The sequence below is a fragment of the Haematobia irritans genome, chromosome 5 (genome assembly GCF_050003625.1).
Source record: "Haematobia irritans isolate KBUSLIRL chromosome 5, ASM5000362v1, whole genome shotgun sequence".
Classification (NCBI taxonomy): domain Eukaryota; kingdom Metazoa; phylum Arthropoda; class Insecta; order Diptera; family Muscidae; genus Haematobia; species Haematobia irritans.
Window position 1 is genome coordinate 19,319,890 of NC_134401.1, and position 23,400 is coordinate 19,343,289.

The 23,400-nt window shown below is 28.0% G+C and overlaps 1 protein-coding gene across 7 annotated transcripts in view; it reads left to right on the forward strand.

The window, feature by feature from the left end:
* The window catches only part of LOC142240278 (UNC93-like protein), a 195,305-nt gene that overhangs the window by 21,708 nt on the left and 150,197 nt on the right, over nucleotides 1-23,400 (forward strand). For 6 of the 7 annotated variants that reach the window (XM_075311970.1, XM_075311972.1, XM_075311969.1 and 3 more), the window contains exon 2: nucleotides 23,107-23,148. The exons of the other annotated variant lie outside the window; for it this stretch is intronic. The gene's annotated coding sequence lies outside the window, so the exon portion shown is untranslated. The remainder of the gene's footprint in view (nucleotides 1-23,106; nucleotides 23,149-23,400) is intronic. 7 annotated transcript variants of the gene reach the window in all.

The following is a 23,400-nucleotide window of genomic DNA, read 5'->3' on the forward strand; positions in this document are numbered from 1 at the left end:
GGTAACAGGCAACCAAATGATATGTAGAAAATAATTAAATTTTTTTTAGAAAATTTTAGAAAAAAAAAACTTTACCCATTTGTTGCAAATATTTGCATTCCTAACATCGCATTATTGAATTTTATGGCTTTGCTATTATTTAATTATTTATGATTTCATTATATTCTAGCATATCGTTATTTAATTATAGCACACCTTTAGGATGTTTAGAAAGAAAATTAAAAATGAGTAGGATAACTAAACCGCAATATTTTGGTTATGATTTCTTGCTGTTAATTAAGTTCAGCAGGAAGTTAGTAATATTATATTTTTACAATAAGCTCATATTCAGCAGCTGTGATATGGGTTTAAATGGCAAAATGTGTATCCTCTTCATTAGTTCCATTGCATACTTTTAGGGGATTGTATCTTTGCGATATATAAAGACATATGTGATTTATTTGTGTGAGGCACAAAAATTTTCAGAAAATTTCCTTTAGAAATGAAATTTTCAGTAAATTTCCTTTAGAAATGAAAATTTAAGAAAATTTCCTATAGAAATGAAATTTTCTGAAAATTTCCTGTAGAAATAAAATTTACAGAAAATTTCCTATTGAAATGAGATTTTCAGGAAATTTCCTATAGAAATGAAATTTTCAGAAAATTTCCTATAGAAATGAAATTTTCAGAAAATTTCCTATAGAAATGAAAGAGTCTCATATTGGCATCGTCTCTTTTTGCTCTCCGGTTTCGTGACCCCAAAAAATCAAGGAATATTATTCCAAAACCACCGTTTTCTCTTAATGTGGCCCCGTGTATCTTCTGAATTGCCTTATTTTTATTTGGCGAATAATAATATCTTTATTCGTTTCAAAACAAAACAAAAAATGTCATCTGAGAGCATATTCACTAGTGGTTTATGTCACGAGTTTTTAGGATAACCTAATCCTACTTTTCATGGACCCATGAAGGTGTTCATAATTTCGCTTTGACTTTTGCACCTTTGCTATGATGCTATGAAAATTCCTTACTTTCTACCACTAGCGATTCTGTTCTTCTCCATTATTTTAAATCTCATGGGATTTGTAAACATAAACGACATGGGAAATTATTGCCATGCTATTTCCCAGTAAGACATGAGCAAAAAACCGAACACTGCAGTGGGTAGCGGTTCGCTTTTATTTCTATTGGTGCAGTCACCAAAAGAAAAATAGCTTGGGGTTGACATTCAGTTCAGTGCAAAAAAATGGCATCGTATATTTTTACAGAGATTTTGCATTTTCCGTTGGTTAATGGTGGATTGTTTCCGGGGGAAAAATAAACAAACAATTCCATTGAGGCCATGTAAAAAATGTATAGGGTGACTGATATATATTGCACCCAATTTCAGAGTGCTGTTATTTCTAAACCGTTTGTCTGACAGCTGACAGCCTTATTCCCGTGGCAGTTAATTTTTTTGTTGACAAGCTTATAAAAGCATTTTGTCGGCCCCTTGCAGGCTATAATTCATACCAAAGGATGCCAATTCGAACAAATCTAAACTGGTTTGTTCGAATTGTATGCTAAAATTACGACAGTTTTTCCTTTTGAATAATAAAATAAAAACGAATTAAAAAAATATATATCGCTTCACTGTGTTGCATTACATATCAGCCTCCCTGCATGATTCATTGGTATATTTCAAACAACCTTGATTGCACAGATTGATTCCAGCATTTGTCCTGAAAATACCAAAATATACTGGCAGTTAATAAATAAGCAGCTATATTTTTGGAAAATGGGCAAATTCCATTACATTAGCTCATAATAACTTCTAACGAATGGAAGGCTTCAAGGATTGAAAAGCTTATTGCAAAAAAAGTGTGTAATACAAAAGGACTTAGGAACACGGCTGCCACTCGAGCCAAAAATAATCTATCAACATTTGGAGAAAATATTACTAAAAAATTTAATTTCTATAGAAAATTTTGTGAAAATTTTATTTCTAAATATTTTGTGAACGTTTTATTTCCAAAAATTTTGTGAACATTTTATTCCTATAGAAATGTTGTGAAAAGTTTATTTCAACAGAAAATTATGTGAAAATGTTTTTGAAAATTTTGTCACAATTTTATTTCTGTACAATATTTTATTTCTATAGTAAAAATTTTTGTTCTGTAGAAAATTTTTCACAACTTCATTTCTATAAAACATTTTATAATATGATTTTATTTCTAATTATACAATTATTATTCGAGCTTTATGGACAGACATAGATTAAGGAACATGGTTAATAGAGCCATTGAAAAGAAAACGCCAGATACAAATCTATACACGCCTGGACTGTACATGTTTCGGTTCGGGCGAATGAACCTTTCCACAGCCTTTAGTATAGATCTGGCTGGGAGAGATAACTCAATTTTGGGTCCTTTATGCTAACTCCTTATGGAGAAAACATTTGGGAAATTTCCTCTTACAAATTGAATCATCTTTTCTCCCACTGTACATCATCTTTTCATATAACTTACAAGTCCCTTAATCTTATTTTTATTTCGTTTTGTTACATAGTAATGCAACAACACGAAATTTATTTTTAGAAAGCTAATTTGTTAGAATTCACCTAAGTGGTGAACAGTCGAACAATGCTTATTGTTTCTACAGTCAACTACAACATATGACAATTAACAGAAACTGGTTTCCAGGATACAACAACAATTCTAACGCGTACATTAGTCGTGTTTTTCCTAGTTTTACGATGATGATTCAATTTGTAAGAGGAAATTTCCCAAATGTTTTCTCCATAAGGAGTTAGCATAAAGGGCCCAAAATTGAGTTATCTCTCCCAGCCAGATCTATACTAAAGGCTGTGGAAAGGTTCATTCGCCCGAACCGAAACATGTACAGTCCAGGCGTGTATAGATTTGTATCTGGCGTTTTCTTTTCAATGGCTCTATTAACCATGTTCCTTAATCTATGTCTGTCCATAAAGCTCGAATAATAATTGTATAATTAGATATAATGCATTTGGACGTCAATTGCCTGTTTCGGTATCAGGCTAACATGTAATATGATTTTATTTCTTTAGATTTTTTTTTATAAAAATAATATTTCTATAGAAAAGTTGGTTAAAATTTTATTCTATATCCTAAAATTATATTTATTTAGGATATTTTGTCAAAAATTTATTTATATAGAAAATTGTATCAAACTTTTATTCTATAGAAAATTTTGCTACAATTTTATTCTATAGAAAATTTTTTCAACTTTTTTTCTGTAGAAAATTTTGTCAAAATTTTATTCTGTAGAAAATTTTGTTAAAATTTTATTCTGTAGAAAATTTTGTTAAAATTTTATTTTATAGAAAATTTTGTCAAAATTGTATATCTATAGAAAATTTTGTCAAAACTTTATTTCTATACAAAATTTTGTTAAAAATTTTGTTACAATTTTATTCTATAGAAAATTTTGTCAAACTTTTATTCTGTAGAAATATTTGTCAAAATTTTATTCTGTAGAAAATTTTGTTAAAATTTTATTCTGTAAAAAATTTTGTTAAAATTTTATTTTATAGAAAATTTTGTCAAAATTTTATTTCTATAAAAATATTTGTCAAAATTTTATTTCTATAAAAATATTTGTCAACATTTTATTCTATAGAAATATTTGTTAAAATTTTATTTTATAGAAAATATTTGTCAAAATTTTATTCTATAGAAAATTTTGTTAAAATTTTATTTTATAGAAAATGTTGTGAAAATTGTATTTCTTTAGAATATTTTTTTCCAAAACTTGTTTCTATAAAAAATTTTGTAAAAATTTTAATCTATAGAAAATTTTGTTAAAATTTTATTCTTTAGAAAATGTGGTCAAAATTTTATTTCGTTAGAATATTTTGTAATTATTTAATTTCTTTACAAATATTTGTCAAAATTTTATTCTATAGAAAATTTGGTTTTGCTAGAATATTTTGTCAAAATTTTATTTCTATAGAAAATTTTTTTAAAATGTTATTTCTATAGAAAATTTTGTCAAAATTTTAATCAATCAAATTTTGTTAAAATTTTGTCAAAATTTTATTTCTTTAAAATATTTGGTAAAAATTGTATTCTTATAGGAAATTTCGTCAAAATTTTATTTCTATAGAAAAATTCGTCAAAAATTTAATCTATAGAAAATTTTGTTAAAATTTTATTCTTAAGAAAATGTGGTCAAAATTTTATTTCGTTAGAATATTTTTTAATTATTTAATTTCTTTACAAATATTTGTCAAAATTTTATTCTATAGAAAATTTGGTTTTGCTAGAATATTTTGTCAAAATTTTATTTCTATAGAAAATTTTGTCAAAATTTTATTTCTTTGGAAAATTTTGTCAAAATTTTAATCAATCAAATTTTGTTAAAATTTTGTTCCATAGAGAATTTTGTCAAATTTTTATTTCTTTAGAATATTTGGTAAAAAATATACAGACCAACCCCGTATGTTTCATCTTGTAAAAAATCTTGGATGTATTAGAACGATTTTTATAGGCTTAAAAAAAATAAATATATTAGTATTGCAATTTTTTTTAAAAATTTGTGTTACGTCTTTTCATATATCAACTGAAATTACAGTTCCATCTAACTATGATCCCAGGTCATGTCCTGTTAAGCATCTATAATACAAGATAATAGTTAAGGATATGGACAAAGAAACAAATTGTATTTATCCTTAATTGTATAATTTTCTTAAGATATCAATCCCTAACCAAACAAAACAAAAAAAAAACTAAAAACATATTTCATGTTGTTTAACATTAGGCACGTACAAAAGTTTTTTGTTTATGTCAGACCAATGTGAGCAAAAATTACCGTAACGCCCTAAAGAAAATTAGATAGTGTACATGCTATGCCAAACTATTCTAATCCAAATTTACTTAATTCATATTAATAAGCATAATAAAAGAAGCTACTTTGCATAGGTCATTTAGTGTTTATCTAACCAGCAAATCACAAACATATTACGCATATATGTGATAATTTATATAGAACTAAAAAAACTAAAACGATACAAAAAATGAACAAGGCACCAAAAAACACATATAATAAAAATAAAAACAAATAAATAAATGCAAAAAAGTTAAAGACAATTGAAATATACTACTGATTTACGCAAGCGATAATAAACTCTAGCAGAGAGTTGGCGTACATGACATACAATTGTTGCGTGCCCCGAAGAAAATTTTGTCAAAATTTTATTTTTACAGAAACTTTGTCAATATTTAATTTTTATAGAAAATTTTGTCAAAATTTTATACCTATAAAGATTTTTGTCAACATTTTAATTCTATACAAAATTTTGTCAAAACCTAAATTCTCTACAAAATTTTGTCAACATTTTATTTCTATAGAAAATTTTGTCAACATTTTATTTCTATAGAAAATTTTGTCAAAAAAAAATGTTTTTTTATAGAAAATTTTGTCAAAAATTTATTTCTATAGAAAATTTTGTCACAATTTTATTTCTATAGAAAATTTTGTCACAATTTTATTTCTATAGAAAATTTTGTCAAAATTTTACTTTTATAGAAAATTTTGCCAAAATTTTATTTCTATGGAAAATTTTGTCAAAATTTTATTTCTATAGAAAATTTTGTCAAATTTTTATTTCTATAGGAAATTTTGTCAAAATTTTATTTCTATCGAAAATTTTGTCAAAACTTTATTTTTATAGACAATTTTGTCAAAATTTTATTTCTATAGAAAAGTTTGTCAAAATTTTATTTCTATAGAAAATTTGTTAATATTTAATTTTTATTTCTATAGAAAATTTTGTCAACATTTTATTTCTATCGAAAATTTTGTCAAAATTTTATTTTTATAGAAAATTTTGTCAAAATTTTATTTTTATAGAAAATTTTGTCAAAATTTTATTTCTATAGAAAAGTTTGTCAAAATTTTATTTCTATAGAAAATTTGTTAATTTTTAATTTTTATAGAAAATTTTGTCAAAATTTTATACTTATAAACATTTTTGTCAATATTTTACTTCTATACAAAATGTTGTCAAAAATTCAATTCTCCACAAAATTTTGTCAACATTTTATTTCTATAGAAAATTTTGTCAACATTTTATTTCTATAGAAAATTTTGTCAAAATTTTATTTCTATAGAAAATTTTGTCAAAATTTTATTTCTATAGAAAATTATGTCACAATTTTATTTCTATAGAAAATTTTGTCACAATTTTATTTCTATAGAAAATTTTGTAAAAAGTTTATTTCTATAGAAAATTTTGTCAAAATTGTATTTCTATAGAAAATTTTGTCAAATTTTTATTTCTATAGAAAATTTTGTCCACATTTTATTTCTATAGAAAATTTTGTCAAATTTTTATTTTTACAGAAAATTTTGTGAAAATTTTATTTCTATAGAAAATTTTGTCAAAATTTTTTTTCTATAGAAGATTTTGTCAAAATTTTATTGCTATAGGAAATTTCGTGAAAACTTTATTTCTATAAACAATTTTGTCAAAATTTTATTTTTCTAAAAAATTTTGTCAAAATTTTATTTTTAAAGAACATTTTGTCAAAATTTTATTTTTATCGAACATTTTGTCAAATTTTATTTCTATAGAAAATTTTGTCAAAATTTTATTTCTATAGAAAATTTTGTCAAAATTTTATTTCTATAGAAAATGTTGTGCAAATTTTATTTCTATAGACATTTTGTCAACATTTTATTTCTATAGAAAATTTTGTCAAATTTTTATTTTTACAGAAAATTTTGTGAAAATTTTATTTCTATAGAAAATTTTGTCAAAATTGTATTTCTATAGAAATTTTTGTCAAATTTTTATTTCTATAGAAAATTTTGTCCACATTTTATTTCTATAGAAAATTTTGTCAAATTTTTATTTTTACAGAAAATTTTGTGGAAATTTTATTTCTATAGAAAATTTTGTCAAAATTTTATTTCTATAGAAAATTTCTACAAAATTGTATTTCTATAGAAAATTTCGTCAAGATTTTATTTCTATAGAAAAAAATTTCGTCAAAATTTTATTTCTATAGAAAATTTTGTCAACATTTCATTTCTATAGAAAATGTTTTAAAAATTTTATTGCTATAAAAAATGTTGGCAAAATTTTATTTCTATAGAAAGTTTAATCAAAATTTTATTTCTATAGAAAATTTTATCAAATTTTTAATTCTATATAAAATTTTGCCAAAATTTCATTTAGTTGTCAAAATAATATTTCTGTAAAAAAAATTTTGTCAAAATTTTATTTGTATTGAAAATTTTGTCATAATTTTATTTCCATAGAAAATTTTGTCGAAATTTTATTTCTATAGAAAATTTTGTCAAAATTTTATTTCTATGGAAAATTTTGTCAAATTTTTATTTCTATAGAAAATTTTGTCAAAATTTTATTGCTATAGAAAATTTCGTGAAAACTTTATTTCTATAAAAATTTTTGTCAAAATTTTATTTTTCTAAAAAATTTTGTCAAAATTTTATTTTTAAAAAACATTTTGTCAAAATTTTATTTTTATCGAACATTTTGTCAAATTTTATTTCTATAGAAAAATTTGTCAAAATTTTATTTCTATAGAAAATTTTGTCAAAATTTTATTTCTATAGAAAATTTTGTCTACATTTTATTGAAAATTTTTCAAAATTTTATTTCTATAGAAAATTTTGTCAAAATTTTATTTCTATAGAAAATTTTGTCAAAATTTTATTTCTATAAAAAATATTTTCAAAATTTTTTTTCTATAGAAAATTTTTTCAAAATTTTATTTCTATGGAAAATTTTGTCAAAATTTTATTTCATTATTGTTGTTTTTGATTTCAGCTTAAAACCATGCATTGACTAAACTACAAGTGTAGCTTAACCAAAAGAGGACAAGTGTGCTTGTAAAATTTATATGAGCAAAAGCTTTATAGACTGCAAGATGGTTGGATGTAAAGCTGTTTCGGAATAACCACATTCCTCATCAGCAGCAAAACTATCAACGAATTATCAGAATATACTCGAACTATTCTCGAACCTCCCGAATATGAATAAATGCTTCAATGTTGTCTTCGAATGCCCACAAAAATACGTGTGTTAAATAGCACGTATGTGACCAGTTTACTGGCCCCGCACGCGAAAATTTTTACCCCACTCGCCTCTCAATAACTTCATTGTTGCGCGTGCTGTGTCATGCAAATCAAGCTCTTGCATTTTGGATAGAAAAAAAGCTGGAAACTGGAAGCATTGGCGGTAGATGAGACAAACTTAAGTCATTATTTCAGAGCATTCACATTGAAGTAACCACCCAAAAATGTGTTGGTGTAGGATGTAACGTAGTCGTCTTCTTCAGCTTTCGGGTCTTTGGTATTCTGATTTTCTGGCATATTTAAGTGTAGAATATTAAAATATAAAATCAGATATTTTTCCTGAATTTGTTCGAATATTATACTAAAATATCTTTTATTGAAATAACATCAAAGGATTGTGTTTAACATACTGTCCTACTGGATACTGTAATATATTCTAACAAGTAAATATGTAATTGGGTTAAACATTCGTGTGTTAAGTTGACATTGACCTTCGTATGGCAGATTTGCGTTTCCATTGACATAGTTCAAGAAACTCTGTAAATTGTTCCAATATTAACAGATATTTCATAACTGTTAGGATACCATTTAGCATTTTCACATACAGTTAATTCTCTTAAATATTTCATCATCTCTTTCAATGTTAAGTCTTAACAGTACAAAAAGGGAATTTTTAACATTGATTTTAGTTAACAGCTATGTAAGTTGATTTTAGCCGTTCCTATGTTACTCTAATCGAAATGTAATTTAAAATTTTTTGTAGGATTATGAATTAACACACGAAATTTGTAAAAGTAGAAATGTTTTATATTAAAACGAAAAGTAACATCGAACTGTGTGGGTGTTGCAAAGATTAACGCTTGATTCCATTTAACCAAGAGGCAAAAAATAATGGCGAAAATTCTTTGATGTTGTATACCAACTAAGACGCATATAAAAACAATTTATTGAAAGTTTATCAAGGGAATTTATATCGTAAAATTAGTTTTAAAGTTTACATTAACTTTTTTTAATATGGGGGTTAAGGCTATGGGGGTTTCTTAGAGAGAAAAAAATATTTTTTGTCTTCCATCAAATCGTTGTATTATTTCTCAGTTTCTCCAGACGATATGTGTATTGGAGTTTTGGACGGAAATCATGTGTGTAGCATATATATTGGTCCTAGACTCAACATTCACTAAAGTGAACGACTCAGATTACTTTGTGAGCCAATATTGTCACGACTATCCTAACATAGACTTCATATATGGATTGACTGAAAATCAACTCGTAAATCGGTCTCGGCTGATCGTCTGGCCATAGAGTCACGGTTGCCACAGTTGGTAGAATTCTACCAAACATGGCAGACTTTTTACTGTTTGGTAGATTGGTAGGGTTCTTGATGTTTTGGTAGATTTGACAAAATTTTCTATAGAAATAAAATTTTGTCAAAATTTTCTATAGAAATAAAATTTTGACAAAATTTTCTATAGAAATAAAATGTTGACAAAATTTTCTATCGCAATAAAATTTTGACAAAATTTCCTATAGAAATAAAGTTTTGACAAAATTTTCTATAGAACTACAATTTTGACAAAATTTTCTTAGAAATAAAATTTTGACAAAATTTTCTAGAGAAATAAAATTTTGGCAAAAAGTTCTATAGAAATAAAATTTTGACAAAATGTTCTATAAGAATACAATTTTGGCAAAATGTTCTATAGAAATAAAATTTTGACAAAATTTTCTATAGAAAGAATACCAGGACAAAATCTTCTATAGAAATACAATTTTCACAAAATTTTCAATAGAAATACAAATTTGACAAAATTTTCTATCGAAATAAAATTTTGACAAAATTTTCCATCGAAATAAAATTTTGACAAAATTTTCTGTAGAAATAAAATTTCAAATTTCCTAGAGAAACACAATTTGGCCAAATTTTGTATAAAAATAAAAATTTGACAAAATTTTCTATAGAAATAAAATTTTCACAAAATTTTCTATAGAAATAAAATTTTCACAAAAATTTTTATAGATATACAATTTTCACAAAATTTTCTATAGGAATAAAAATTTTGACAAATTTTTCTATAGAAATAAAATGTTGTCAAAATTTTGACAAATGTTTCTATGGAAATAAAATTTTGACAAAGTTTTCTATAGAAATAAAATTTTGACAAAATTTTCTTTAGAAATACAATTTTGACAAAATTTTCTATAGAAATAAAATTTTGACAAAATTTTCTATAGAAATAAAATTTTGACAAAATTTTCTATAGAAATAAAATTTTGACAACATTTTCTATAGAAATAAAATTTTGACAAAATTTTCTATAAAAATAAAATTTTGACAAAATTTTCTATTGAAATAAAATTTTGACAAAATTTTCTATAGAAATAAAATTTTGACAAAATTTTCTATAGAAATAAAATTTTGACAAAATTTTCTATAGAAATAAAATTTTGACAAAATTTTCTATAGAAATAAAATTTTGACAAACTTTTCTATAGAAATAAAATTTTGACAAAATTTTCTATAGAAATAAAATTTTGACAAAATTTTCTATAGAAATAAAATTTTGACAAAATTTTCTATAGAAATAAAATTTCGACAAAATTTTCTATAGAGATAAACTCTTGACAAAATATTCTATAGAAATAAAATTTCGACAAAATTTGCTATAGAGATAAACTCTTGACAAAATTTTCTATAGAAATAATATGTTGACTAAATTTTCTATAGAAATAAAATTTTGACAAAATTGTCTATAGATATAGAATTTTGACATATTCTATAGAAATTAAATTTTGACATATTTTTCTATAGAAAAAATTTTGACAAAATTTTCTATAGAAATAATATTATGAATAAATTGTATATTCCAAAAATTTTTGTATTTGAATTATTTCATACATTACAATTTAAAATATTCTATAGAAATAAAATTAAGAATAAATTGTATATTCGATAGATTTTTGTATTTTAATTATTTCATACATTACAATTTAAAATGTCCTTGGAATTTTTTCGCAAAAAAAGACGAAACAACAAAAAGAATTCCGTATCCTCTTTTCACTATAATGGTAAACGGATTAAAATCTCCTTAAGTTAATGAAATGCTTTAATTAAGTCGGTTGTTTGTTTTATGTCCAAGTAGGCTATCAGTGACATTGAATTAAAATTTTAATGAAACGTCGATATGCAAGCGTTAATTTGATAGGCTTTCACACAGGCTTACAGAAAATGTGGGAAATTAATTAAAATTGGAAGAGTTCAGAATACGTTAATTGCAACTTTAAGAAATTTTTGTAGCCTTCAAAATTTTAGGGATTTTATATTTTGTCGATTAATAAATATATTGGCAAGAAATAGGCAGTCCATAAAAAAAGTGAAATCGATATTCAGTAGATTTCTAACCCCATTATTCGAATGAGTACGAGTAATAAAATCTAAATATTTTACTTTTAGTTTCGAGTAATTTGAATGACAAAATTTAAATTAGAAGATCGGTATATATGAAGGTCCGATAAAAACTAATTTCTACACTGGTCTTTCTGAACCTGTCGGATACAAATTGTGGTATCTAAAAGCCCAAGAAGTTAAATCGATAGGTCTATATGGGGCCTATATCAAATTATGTCCTTATACCTCCATGTTCAACACACCTATTTTCTAAAGAAATAAAATTTTGACAAAATTTTTTATAGAAATAAAATTTTGAAAAAATTTTCTATAGAAATAAAATTTTGATAAAATTTTATGTACATTTTCTATAGAAATAAAATTTTGACAAAATTTTAGATGGAAATAAAATTTTGATAAAATTTTCTATAGAAATAAAATTTTAACAAAATTTTCTATAGAAATAAAATTTTGACAAAAATGTTCTTCAAGGTTTTTTAACATGATCTCAATCCGTTGGACTATTGCGCCTGAGGCATTTTGGAGAATAACGTTGGTTCTAAAAAATATCAAAATATCGTTGATCTAAAGACGGCTCTTCACCTAGTATATGCTTAAATACTCCAGAGCTACTTTCATACAAATAACGTTTTAGCTTTTTGAATAATAGAAAAAATGAAAATATATTGAGTTTATTTTGCTGCATTACATATCATCCCACCTGTTATCTTAAAAATCGCTTAATCGACTTTTGAGTTTAAAAAAAAAATCTTAAGTTGTTTGTCTGTGAATGTGCTATTTGGCAAAAAGTGCATTAGCCAAAAATAACGATTATCGACTTTCCCACTTGTACAGCAGTTGTTGAATTCTTCCATTTATCTTCATTATTTTCTGAGTTTTCCGAAACACCAGTTTCCAAGTGCAATTATCGATTCATAGACAGCAAAAAAAAAATGCATACACCAAACGTCTTATTGAGAAGACAATTATGCTGCCATTGGCCCCTGCTTAGATATAGACATTTAATATAAATACTTGGTCAGAATAGCATCTTCTTCAAAAGTAGATTACCCTAGATTTTTTTTCTGGCAAATTTGCTTGTTCAAGCATCCTACCTCCACTTTATTTGTGGAATGCTCTCGGAGCTTATCTCCCATGGTGTAGCACAAGTCACTTACTTAATATCACTTCCAGCAGGTGGCTGTTATCGAAATACAATCTACTTGGAGTCCGTGAAAAGCAAGAAATTCAGAAAAAAAAATCGGCAACATGCCATAGCCTCATGGCATAAGTTTATCAATTTTGTTGGAATTTTCATGTACGTATCTATTTGGCCATGTGGATGAAGAACACCTACTGTTTTTATTGTGTCTGGCAGAGGATGATGGGAAATGGTTTGTGTATAAGCAACAGTAGTCGATTTAATTTTTTTGAATTTTCTTTTTCATTTTTGTTTTAGGATTTTGTTTTGTTTTCTGCCCATGTGGATAGAAAATCCTTGTTTCATATGCCTTTACATGCTGCTTAATGACTAGTATCCTAGAAATGTTGAGGTGAATAAACCACTCTTTAAGATTTATAGGAATTTCTGGTGTTTTTTTTATTTTAGGGAAATTTGGCAGGACATATTTGTATGTTGGGGAAAGAGTTTTGTTTTGGCACTTATTTGAATGGATATTAAATTTTAAAGCTTATTTTGATTTTTTTTATTCAAATTTAATTTGATTAAAATTTCTAAGGCATATCTTTCTATAGAAATAAAATTGTGATAAATTTTTTTATAAAAATAAAATTTTGACAAACTTTTCTACAGAATTAAAGTTTTGACAAAATTTTCTATAGAAATAAAATTTTGACAAAATTTTTTATTGAAAAAAAAATTTTGACATATTTCTATAGAAATAAAATTTTAACAACATTTTTACAGAAATAAAATTTTGACAAAATTTTCTATACAAATAAAATTTTGACAAAATTTTTTATAAAATAAAATTTTGACAAAATGTTCTATACAAATAAAATTTTGACAAAATTTTCTATAGAAATAAAATTTTGACAAAATTTTCTATACAAATAAAATTTTGACAAAATTTTCTATACAAATAAAATTTTGACAAAATGTTCTATAGAAATAAAATTTTGACAAAATGTTTTGACAAAATTTTTTTATAGATATAAAAGTTTGACAAAATGTTTTATAAAGGGTGATTCTTTTGAGGTTAGGATTTTCATGCATTAGTATTTGACAGATCACGTGGGATTTCAGACATGGTGTCAAAGAGAAAGATGCTCAGTATGCTTTGACATTTCATCATGAATAGACTTACGATCTGCCACAACGTCGAATTTTCAGTGAATGGGCCCTAGAAAAGTTGGCAGAAAATCCGCTTTTTTATCGACAAATTTTGTTCAGCGATGAGGCTCATTTCTGGTTGAATGGCTACGTAAATAAGCAAAATTGCCGCATTTGGAGTGAAGAGCAACCAGAAGCCGTTCAAGAACTGCCCATGCATCCCGAAAAATGCACTGTTTGGTGTGGTTTGTACGCTGGTGGAATCATTGGACCGTATTTTTTCAAAGATGCTGTTGGACGCAACGTTACGGTGAATGGCGATCGCTATCGTTCGATGCTAACAAACTTTTTGTTGCCAAAAATGGAAGAACTGAACTTGGTTGACATGTGGTTTCAACAAGATGGCGCTACATGCCACACAGCTCGCGATTCTATGGCCATTTTGAGGGAAAACTTCGGAGAACAATTCATCTCAAGAAATGGGCCGGTAAGTTGGCCACCAAGATCATGCGATTTGACGCCTTTAGACTATTTTTTGTGGGGCTACGTCAAGTCTAAAGTCTACAGAAATAAGCCAGCAACTATTCCAGCTTTGGAAGACAACATTTCCGAAGAAATTCGGGCTATTCCGGCCGAAATGCTCGAAAAAGTTGCCCAAAATTGGACTTTCCGAATGGACCACCTAAGACGCAGCCGCGGTCAACATTTAAATGAAATTATCTTCAAAAAGTAAATGTCATGGACCAATCTAACGTTTCAAATAAAGAACCGATGAGATTTTGCAAATTTTATGCGTTTTTTTTTTTAAAAAAAGTTATCAAGCTCTTAACAAATCACCCTATAGAAATAAAATTTTGACAAAATTTTCTACAGAAATAAAATTTTGGCTAAATTTTCTATAGATATACAATTTTGACAAAATGTTTTATAGAAATAAAATTTTGACAAACTTTTCTATAGAATTAAAATTTTGACAAAATTTTCTATAGAAGTAAAATTTTGACAAAACTTTTTATTGAAAAAAAATTTTGACATATTTCTATAGAAATACAATTTTCACAACATTTTTACAGAAATAAAACAACATTTTTACAGAAATAAAATTTTGACAAAATTTTCTATAAAATAAAATGTTGACAAAATGTTCTATACAAATAAAATTTTGACAAAATGTTTTGTTAAAAAAAAATATTGACATATTTCTATAGAAATAAAATTTTTACAAAATTTTCTATACAAATAAAATTTTGACAAATGTTCTATAGAAATAAAATTTTGACAAAATGTTCTATAGAAATAAAATTTTGACAAAATTTTCTATAGAAATAAAATTTTGACAAAATTTTTTATTGAAATAAAATTTTGACAAAATCTATATATATAAAATTCAATCTATGTTTGTTTATTTGTTTGTTTCTTTGTTTGTGTGTTCCGAGTTGGCTCCGAAACGGCTGAACCGATTTACTTGAAACTTTCAGAGATCGTAGGGAGCGTTCATGTGGTGAAAAAGGGTACCTCATTTTTTGACACCTGGTCGCGGAGGGGGACCTCCCCTTTGTCGGACTTTTTGAAAATTGGACCAAAGTTGACCGATTTGCTTGAAATTTTAATTGAAGGTTGGGTTTGGTATCTAGACAAAGATCCGCTACTTTATATTTCGATATTTGGAGGCGGAGGGGGACCTCTCCTTTGTTCGACTTTTTTAAAGTACAGTGAAAAAACTAAAATTCTCTAAATTATCTGAGATTTACTGAGAACATGCAGTGAGGTTATGGAATTAAAATGGGGTACCTGATGGTTTCATATGTGGACGGGGAGGGGGACCTCCCCCTTGCCCTACTTTTTAAAACTTGGAACAAAATTATGCGATTTGCTTGAAATTTTCATTGAATGTTGGGGTTGGCATCTAGACAAAAATCCGCTACATTATTTTTCGATATTTGGTCGGGGAGGGGGACCACCCCTTTGCCCTACTTTTTTTTAAGTACAGTGAAAACAAAACTAAACTCCCCCGATTGAAATTTTACGGAAAAATGAGTGAGGTTATGATGTTTATATCAGGTTCCTAATTTTTTAATAAAAATAAAAGGACAAGGGGAGACATCCGCTTCTCTTAAGTAACTACATACAGAGAAACAATTAAACTTTACCGAGTTACTTGAAATTTACAGAGGACTGGGGAGAGGTTACGATATTAATAGTTGATACCTGATTTTGTGATATTTGGACGGAAGAGAGGCCGCCCCTTTAGGCTTATAATTTGCTTGACATTTTCTGGGACGTTTACAAAAGATAGGCTACATCACTTTTTGATATTTGGTCGGGGAGTAGGTTCTCCTCTAAAACTGAAAAAAAAAACAAAAATTCTTAAGTTTTCTTGAAATTTACAAAGGCAGTGGAGGAAGGTTATGAACGAAGGAAAGTTTCAAGAATTTTCAGGGAAGGTTGGGGGTGCTATTCACTACGGTGTTTGTCGATATTGTATCGGGGAAAGTGACGTCCCTTTAAAACAATAGGAAAATTTAAACATCTCCGATCTACTTGAAATTTACAGGGAACGTGGGAGGAGGTGATTAAATTTATACATGATTTTTAATTTAGTATATGATTTTTCGATATCTGGTTGGAGAAGGGGAAAATTGAAATAAACTTTGTCGATTTACTTCGATTGAATTTATAGGGACCATTGAGTAGTTATGAAATTATGTTAATATATTGTACGTGATAGTCCGAATCAGGTCAGAGTGGAGCGAAGGTGGGGAGAGGGTTCCCTTTTGTCCGTTTTTTTTTTTCATAAATTTAAAGTAGAGGGTTGTCCGTAAATGGGAATTTTATGATTTTTACACAGGCTTCTGTCAGACTTCTTTTTAGTAAAGAACTTAAATTTACATGAAATTGGGTGCACCATTTTCCAACATTTAAGCAAATGTTAATGTGGTAAAATTTATTACTATTTTTGCTTTTTCTGATTTATTGGATGGGAAACAGTAATTCTTTGTATGTTATTATAATATAGTGCTTAATTTTCAGATATGTTGAGAAGAAGGATACCTTTCATTGACAAACCACACTTAAAATTCACAAGAAATGTAGAAGTTTGTCCAACTACTTGAATACAGAACATTTTTTAAGACGAACCATTCTACATATGCATATCCGCCGTATTTGTACCTATAAACGAAAGAGCAAGTAGTCCGATTTGTTTGAAAGATCTTTTCGAATTTGTTTTCAGCACGAAGAATATGGTTGACTAAGTTAACGCAACATGTTCCTGCAAATACGCTTCGGAAGGCGCAGCGAAGCGAGCCGGGTTACGCTAGTTTCCTATAAAAATTAAATTTTTCAAAAATTTCCAATAGAAATTAAATTTTTCAAAAATTTCGTTTAAAAATGAAATTTCCTATAGAAGTGGAATATTCTGAAAATTTCCTATAGAAATTAAATTTTTCAAAAATTTCTTAACGAAATGAAATTTTTCAAAAATTGCTTAAGAAATGAAATTTTTCAAAAATTTCTTAAAGAAATTAAATTTTTCAAAAATTTCCTATAGAAATGAAATATTTTCAAAAATTTCTTAAAGAAACTAAATTTTTCAAAAATTTCTTAAAGAAATTAAATTTTTCAATAAAATCTATAAAAAAAGGAAATTTCCTACAGAAGTGGAATTTTCCGAAAAAAATACTCGTATAGACCATTTTAAGGATATGCAAGCCTAGTATCTGTTTATGAATGTTATTTAATATTAATACCCATTAGCAAGTTAATAAAATTTTTTAACAATACAAGCAGAAGACGTAGAAGATGTTTAAGAACCCTAAATATTCCATTACTTTTACTTCGTGTCTCCATATGAGCACTGAGTTTTGGATATACCTTAAGATACCAAAGTCAATGTTCGCATAGGTGGGTACTCGTGACAAGTTTTGCAAACCCCTAACAAAGAAATAGAATAATTTTCTGGTCTACAAGATTTGTGAAAGAAATTTGCATTTATTTTCAAGACATTTCTATATTTTGTGGACATTTATTTATTTCCAAGAAAATTTGCATATAATTTCGTTTTTACCCTAGTTTGGTGATATTCATACAATTTTCAGGGATATTAGAATACATAAGGATTGTTTATAGAAGTGCATATAATAAAGCAAAAGACAGGGCAAAATTAATTTTCTATTATTAATGTGGATAGACATATATGTAATTTGTATATATTAATTTATATAAAATTTGGTATAGTAAGTGAAAGATGGAAAATATTTGATATTAGTATTGGTGAGATAAGGTTTTGGATGTAGGGTGGTAATTGAAATCGAATGCCTTAAATTATGATTTAATTTGGTGGTGTCTTTAACTTGTAGGATAAAATTTGAGAATATTTTAGAAAATATTTAGTTAAATAGAGGAATAGACGTACAAAAAAAAGCTAATTCGTCATAGTATTACAATTACGAAGTTTGTGGACAAGAAGATGAAGTATTTTATATTATTTAGTCGTCGAAATGAAAATGCCAATTATCAATGTACACAAGCCTAGCTATACATATTTCATCGTTGGCTAGAGTGAATTTCCATATTTTTTTTTAGAAAGTGTATTTGAATGAAGAAATATACTTAGGCTCCATCCAATATAGATTCGATCAACTTCTATTTCAAAAATTTTACCTCTCTCACTGACCATATGAGTCAAAGGAATGGGTCATTGGAAAGGTCTATTTTGCAGGCCTTCAATAAATATCTCAACAAAAAACGAGCTTCCAAAAATGTAATTTAGATCTCCAAAATCATGACCCGAAAGTAGTGCAAACTTGAATCATCTCCAACCAAGATTATATTGTCCTAGAATGGTACACAAAAAAATTTCTTATTCAATAATGAAATTAATTGATCCAGTTAATTATACACTCCACCATAGGATGGGCGTATGTTATTTTTTTTTTTTCATTCCGTTTGTAACACATCGAAATATTGCTATAAGACCCCTTAAAGTATATATATTCTGGGTCGTGGTGAAATTCTGAGTTGATCTAAGCATATCTATCCGCTCGTCCGTCTGTTGAAATCACGCTAACTTTCGAACGAAACAAACTATAGACTTGAAACTTGGCACAAGTAGTTATTATTAATGTAGGTAGGATGGTATGGCAAATGGGCTATATTACCCCACTTTTACGTATAGCCCCCATATAAACCGACCCCCACATTTGGCTTTCGGAGCCTTTTAGAGAAGCAAACTTCATCCGATCCGCTTAAAATTTGGTACGTGGTGTTTGTATATGATCTCTAACAACCATGCAAGAATTGGTCCATATCGGTCAATAATTATATATATCCCCCATATAAGCAGATCCCCAGATTTGACCTCCGGAACCTCTTGGAGGAGCAAACTTCATCCGATCCGGTTAAAATTTGGTACGTGGTGTTTGTATATGATCTCTAACAACCATGCAAAAATTGGTCCACATCGGTCCATAATTATATATAGCCCCCACATAAACCGATCCCCTGATTTGGCTTGCGGAGCCTCTAAGAGAGGCAAATTTCATCCGATCCGGCTGAAATTTGGTACATTGTGTACGTATATGGTCTCTAATGACCATGCAAAAATTGGTCAACCTCCGGAGCCTCTAGGAAGACCAAAATTCATCTGATTCAGTTCAAATTTGGTACGTGGTGTTAATATATGGCCTCAAACATCCATGCAAAAATTGGTCGAAATCGGTCCATAATTATATATAGGCCCCATATAAACCGATCCCCAGATTTGACCTCCGGTGCCTTATGGACAAGCAAAATTCATCCGATCTGGTTGAAATTTGGTACGTGGTGGTAGTATATTGTATCCAACAACCATGGAGGAATTGGTTCATATCAGTCCATAATTATATACAGCTCCCATATAAACCGATCCCCAGATTTGACCTCCGTTGCCTTATGGAGAAGCAAAATTCATCCGATCTGGTTGAAATTTGGTACGTGGTGGTAGTATATGATATTTAACAGCCATGCCAAAAGTGGACCATATCAGTCCATAATCATATGTAGCCCCCATATAAACCGATCCCGAGATTTGGTTTTCGAGCCTCTTGGAGGAGCAAATTTCATCCGAGTCAGTTGAAATTTGGTACATTGTGCTAGTATATGGAGGTTAATAACCATGCCTAACTAGGTCCATATCGTCCGTCCGTCTGTCTGTGAACACATTTTTGTGATCAAAGTCTAGGTCGCAATTTTAGTCCAATCGCCTTCAAATTTGGCACATGTTCCTAATTTGGGTCAGAATAGAACCCTATTGTTTTTGGAAGAAATCGGTTCAGATTTAGATATAGCTCCTATATATATCTTTCGCCCGATATGCACTAATATGGACCCAGCAGCCAGAGTTTTATACCGATTTGCTTGAAATTTTTTACAAACATAACACTCAGTCGTATAGTCAAGTGTGCAAAATTTGATTGACATCGGTTCAGATTTAGATATAGCTCCCATATATATCTTTCGCCCGATATGGACTTATATGGCCCAGAAGCCAGACTTTTGGCCGAATTTGGTTGACATTTTGCACTAGCAGTACAATTAGTAGTATAGTGAAGTGTGCAAAATTTGATTGAAATCGGTTCAGATTTAGATATAGCTCCCATATATATCTTTCGCCCGATATGGACTAATATGGTCCTAAAAGCCAGAGTTTTGGCCCAATTTGGTTGAAATTTTGCACAGGGAGTAGATTTACCATTGTAGCTATGCGTGCTAAATTTGATTGAAATCGATTCAGATTTAGATATAGCTCTCATATATATCTTTCGCCCGATATGGACTAATATGGTCCTAAAAGCCAGAGTTTATTCCCAATTTGTTTGAAATTTTGCACTAGGAGTACAATTAGTAGTGCAGTTAAGTGTGCAAAAGTTGATTGAAATCGGTTCAGATTTAGATATAGCTCCCATATATATCGTTCGCCCGATTTACACTCATATGACCACAGTGGCCACTCTTTTACTCCGATTTAATTGAAATTTTGCACAGGGAGTAAAATTAGCATTGTAGCTATGCGTGCCAAATTTGGTTGAAATCGATTCAGATTTAGATATAGCTCCCATATATATCTTTCGCCCGATATGGATTAATATGGTCCTAGAAGCAAGAGTTTTGGCCCAATTTGTTTGAAATTTTGCACTAAGAGTACAAGTAGTAGTGCAGTTAAGTGTGCAAAATTTGATTTAAATCGGTTCAGATTTAGATATAGCTCCCATATATAGCTTTCGCCCGATTTACACTCATATGACCACAGAGGCCAATTTTTTGCTCCGAGTTAGTTGAAATTTTGCACAAGGAGTAGAATTAACATTGTAGCTATGCGTGCCAAATTTGCTTGAAATCGGTTCAGATTTAAATATATCTCCCATATATAGCTTTCGGCCGATTTACACTCATATGACCACAGAGGCCAATTTTTAACTCCTATTTAGTTGACATTTTGCACAGGGAGTAGAATTAGCATTGTTGCTATGCGTGCCAAATTTGATTGAAATCGGTTCAGATTTAGATATAGCTCCCATATATATGTTTTTCTGATTTTGACAAACATGGTCAAAATACCAACATTTTCCTTGTAAAATCGTCACTGCTTAGTCGAAAAGTTGTAAAAATGACTCTAATTTTCCTAAACTTCTAATACATATATATCGAGCGATAAATCATAAATAAACTTTTGCGAAGTTTCCTTAAAATTGCTTCAGATTTAAATGTTTCCCATATTTCTTTAATAACATTGTATTGCACCCTTGTGCATTAGCCTACTTAAATTTTGAGTCTATAGATTTTGTCTTTTTTGAAGTCTATCAAATTCTGTCCAGATCGAGTGATATTTAAGTGTATGTATTTGGGACAAACCTTTATATATAGCACCCAACGGATGTGATATGGTATCGAAAATTTAGATCTACAAAGTGGTGCAGGGTATAATATAGTCGGCCCCGCCCGACTTGATTTAACTGACTTAGTCTTCTGAATTCGATTAAAAAGTTAGTTGTATCAATTAATTTTTTAATGAAAACTTTTAAAATTAGTTTTTTTGAATATCTTCATCCAAATGAACTTCCAGGCACAACTTCTAAAGGCACAACTGCAATGGATCCAAAAATTGGAGTACTTCCGTCCTATGATAAGCCCATGTAAAATTCATTGGAGATGATTAAAGTTTTCAACACTTCCGAATTTCAGATTGGGGATCCAAACTGTTTTTTTGAAAGCTATTTTTTTTTTTTTTTGCTGAGTAGGTCTAAGACCTTAGGCCGCATTCCACATAGCCTTTTTTAAAATCCTTTTACATTTTGACAACTTTAGTACTACCCCACTCAATCAATTGTCTTCCCATTTTTCACTTAATCTTCTAAAGAATCATTATTTCTAGGATACTTACTGCCTTCAAGTAAGCATCATTGTTTTTTCTGCTCACGTTTTAGCAGTCGTTAACCATTTAAGTAAAATGTCTTAGCGATTAAAGGCTAGGAACTTTATAAAAACACATTAAGGCTTATATTCTCGTCGTAAAGACAATATTTTCCTTAATATGGTTTCAAAGAAATAGGAAAAATAAATGAACAAAAAAAAAATACAGACATAATTTCTATATGAAAAATTTCTTTAAAAAACACACACACACATAACTCAAGACTTAAAATATTCGCATAGAACACCAACAAAAATTTGATTCTCTGAAAGTTAAAAGCTAATGCCAATTAAAAGATAATTTTTGCCAAAGATTCCATTAAGCTAATTTTTCTGTTTACAAAGCAAAAAAAATGTTTTCATAAGAAATTGTCCTTTTAAACAGTGCAATAAGATCCTTTTACCATTGCTTTACCATTTTTGTATTTAAAGATTTCATGTCATTACCCAAAGACCCAGTGAATGTGCCAATGCCTGTTTTTGTGTATGTGTGAACATAGCCAGCTTTTATGATTTAAGAAGATTTTTCCCAGTGCTTCAAAGAAGAAAACAGTAAATTTTTATCGATATCTAGACATTGGATTTTATGGGATTTTTCAACTTCTCCGTGGGTGGGAAGCAAAATTTGCAGCAATATTTGTTAGGTGATTGCCTTTTGCCTGGTAATAGAATCAAATGGATTTTGCCTTTATAATGCCAACACATGTTTGCCTTGACCTTAATACTTGAGTTCAGTGTTAGCCTCAAAGGCATGTTCTTTTATTTAATTTTGTTTAACACATAAAGTAAAATTTCTTATCAATTGAGTTTCGAAAAGTTCATTGAATGCACTTTGCCATAGTTTATATGACTTAAGTTAATAAATTGAAAAGTGATAACGAAATTAAAGACATATGAAAGGTAACAAATGGTTAATAATATATTTTTTATATATTTGCAGATTGAAAGAGCAGAAAGAAGAATATCATTCAACCAAGTAAAGGTAATTTAATAGATAGAAATAAATTTATAATAATTTTTTGCATCTTAAAAAAAAATCTTAATAATGTATCTCAACAAATAAACAAATTTATTTTGGTAGATAATAGAGATGTTTTTACACTACATAGTTTTTGTTCACCAACATTACTTCCAACTTTGGTAAATATTATTTAAATTCCAATTTGTAGTTTTTTGAATTTTTGGTCAAAATTTGATTTCTAATTTTGACGTCAGATTACTCAGAAGTACAAAA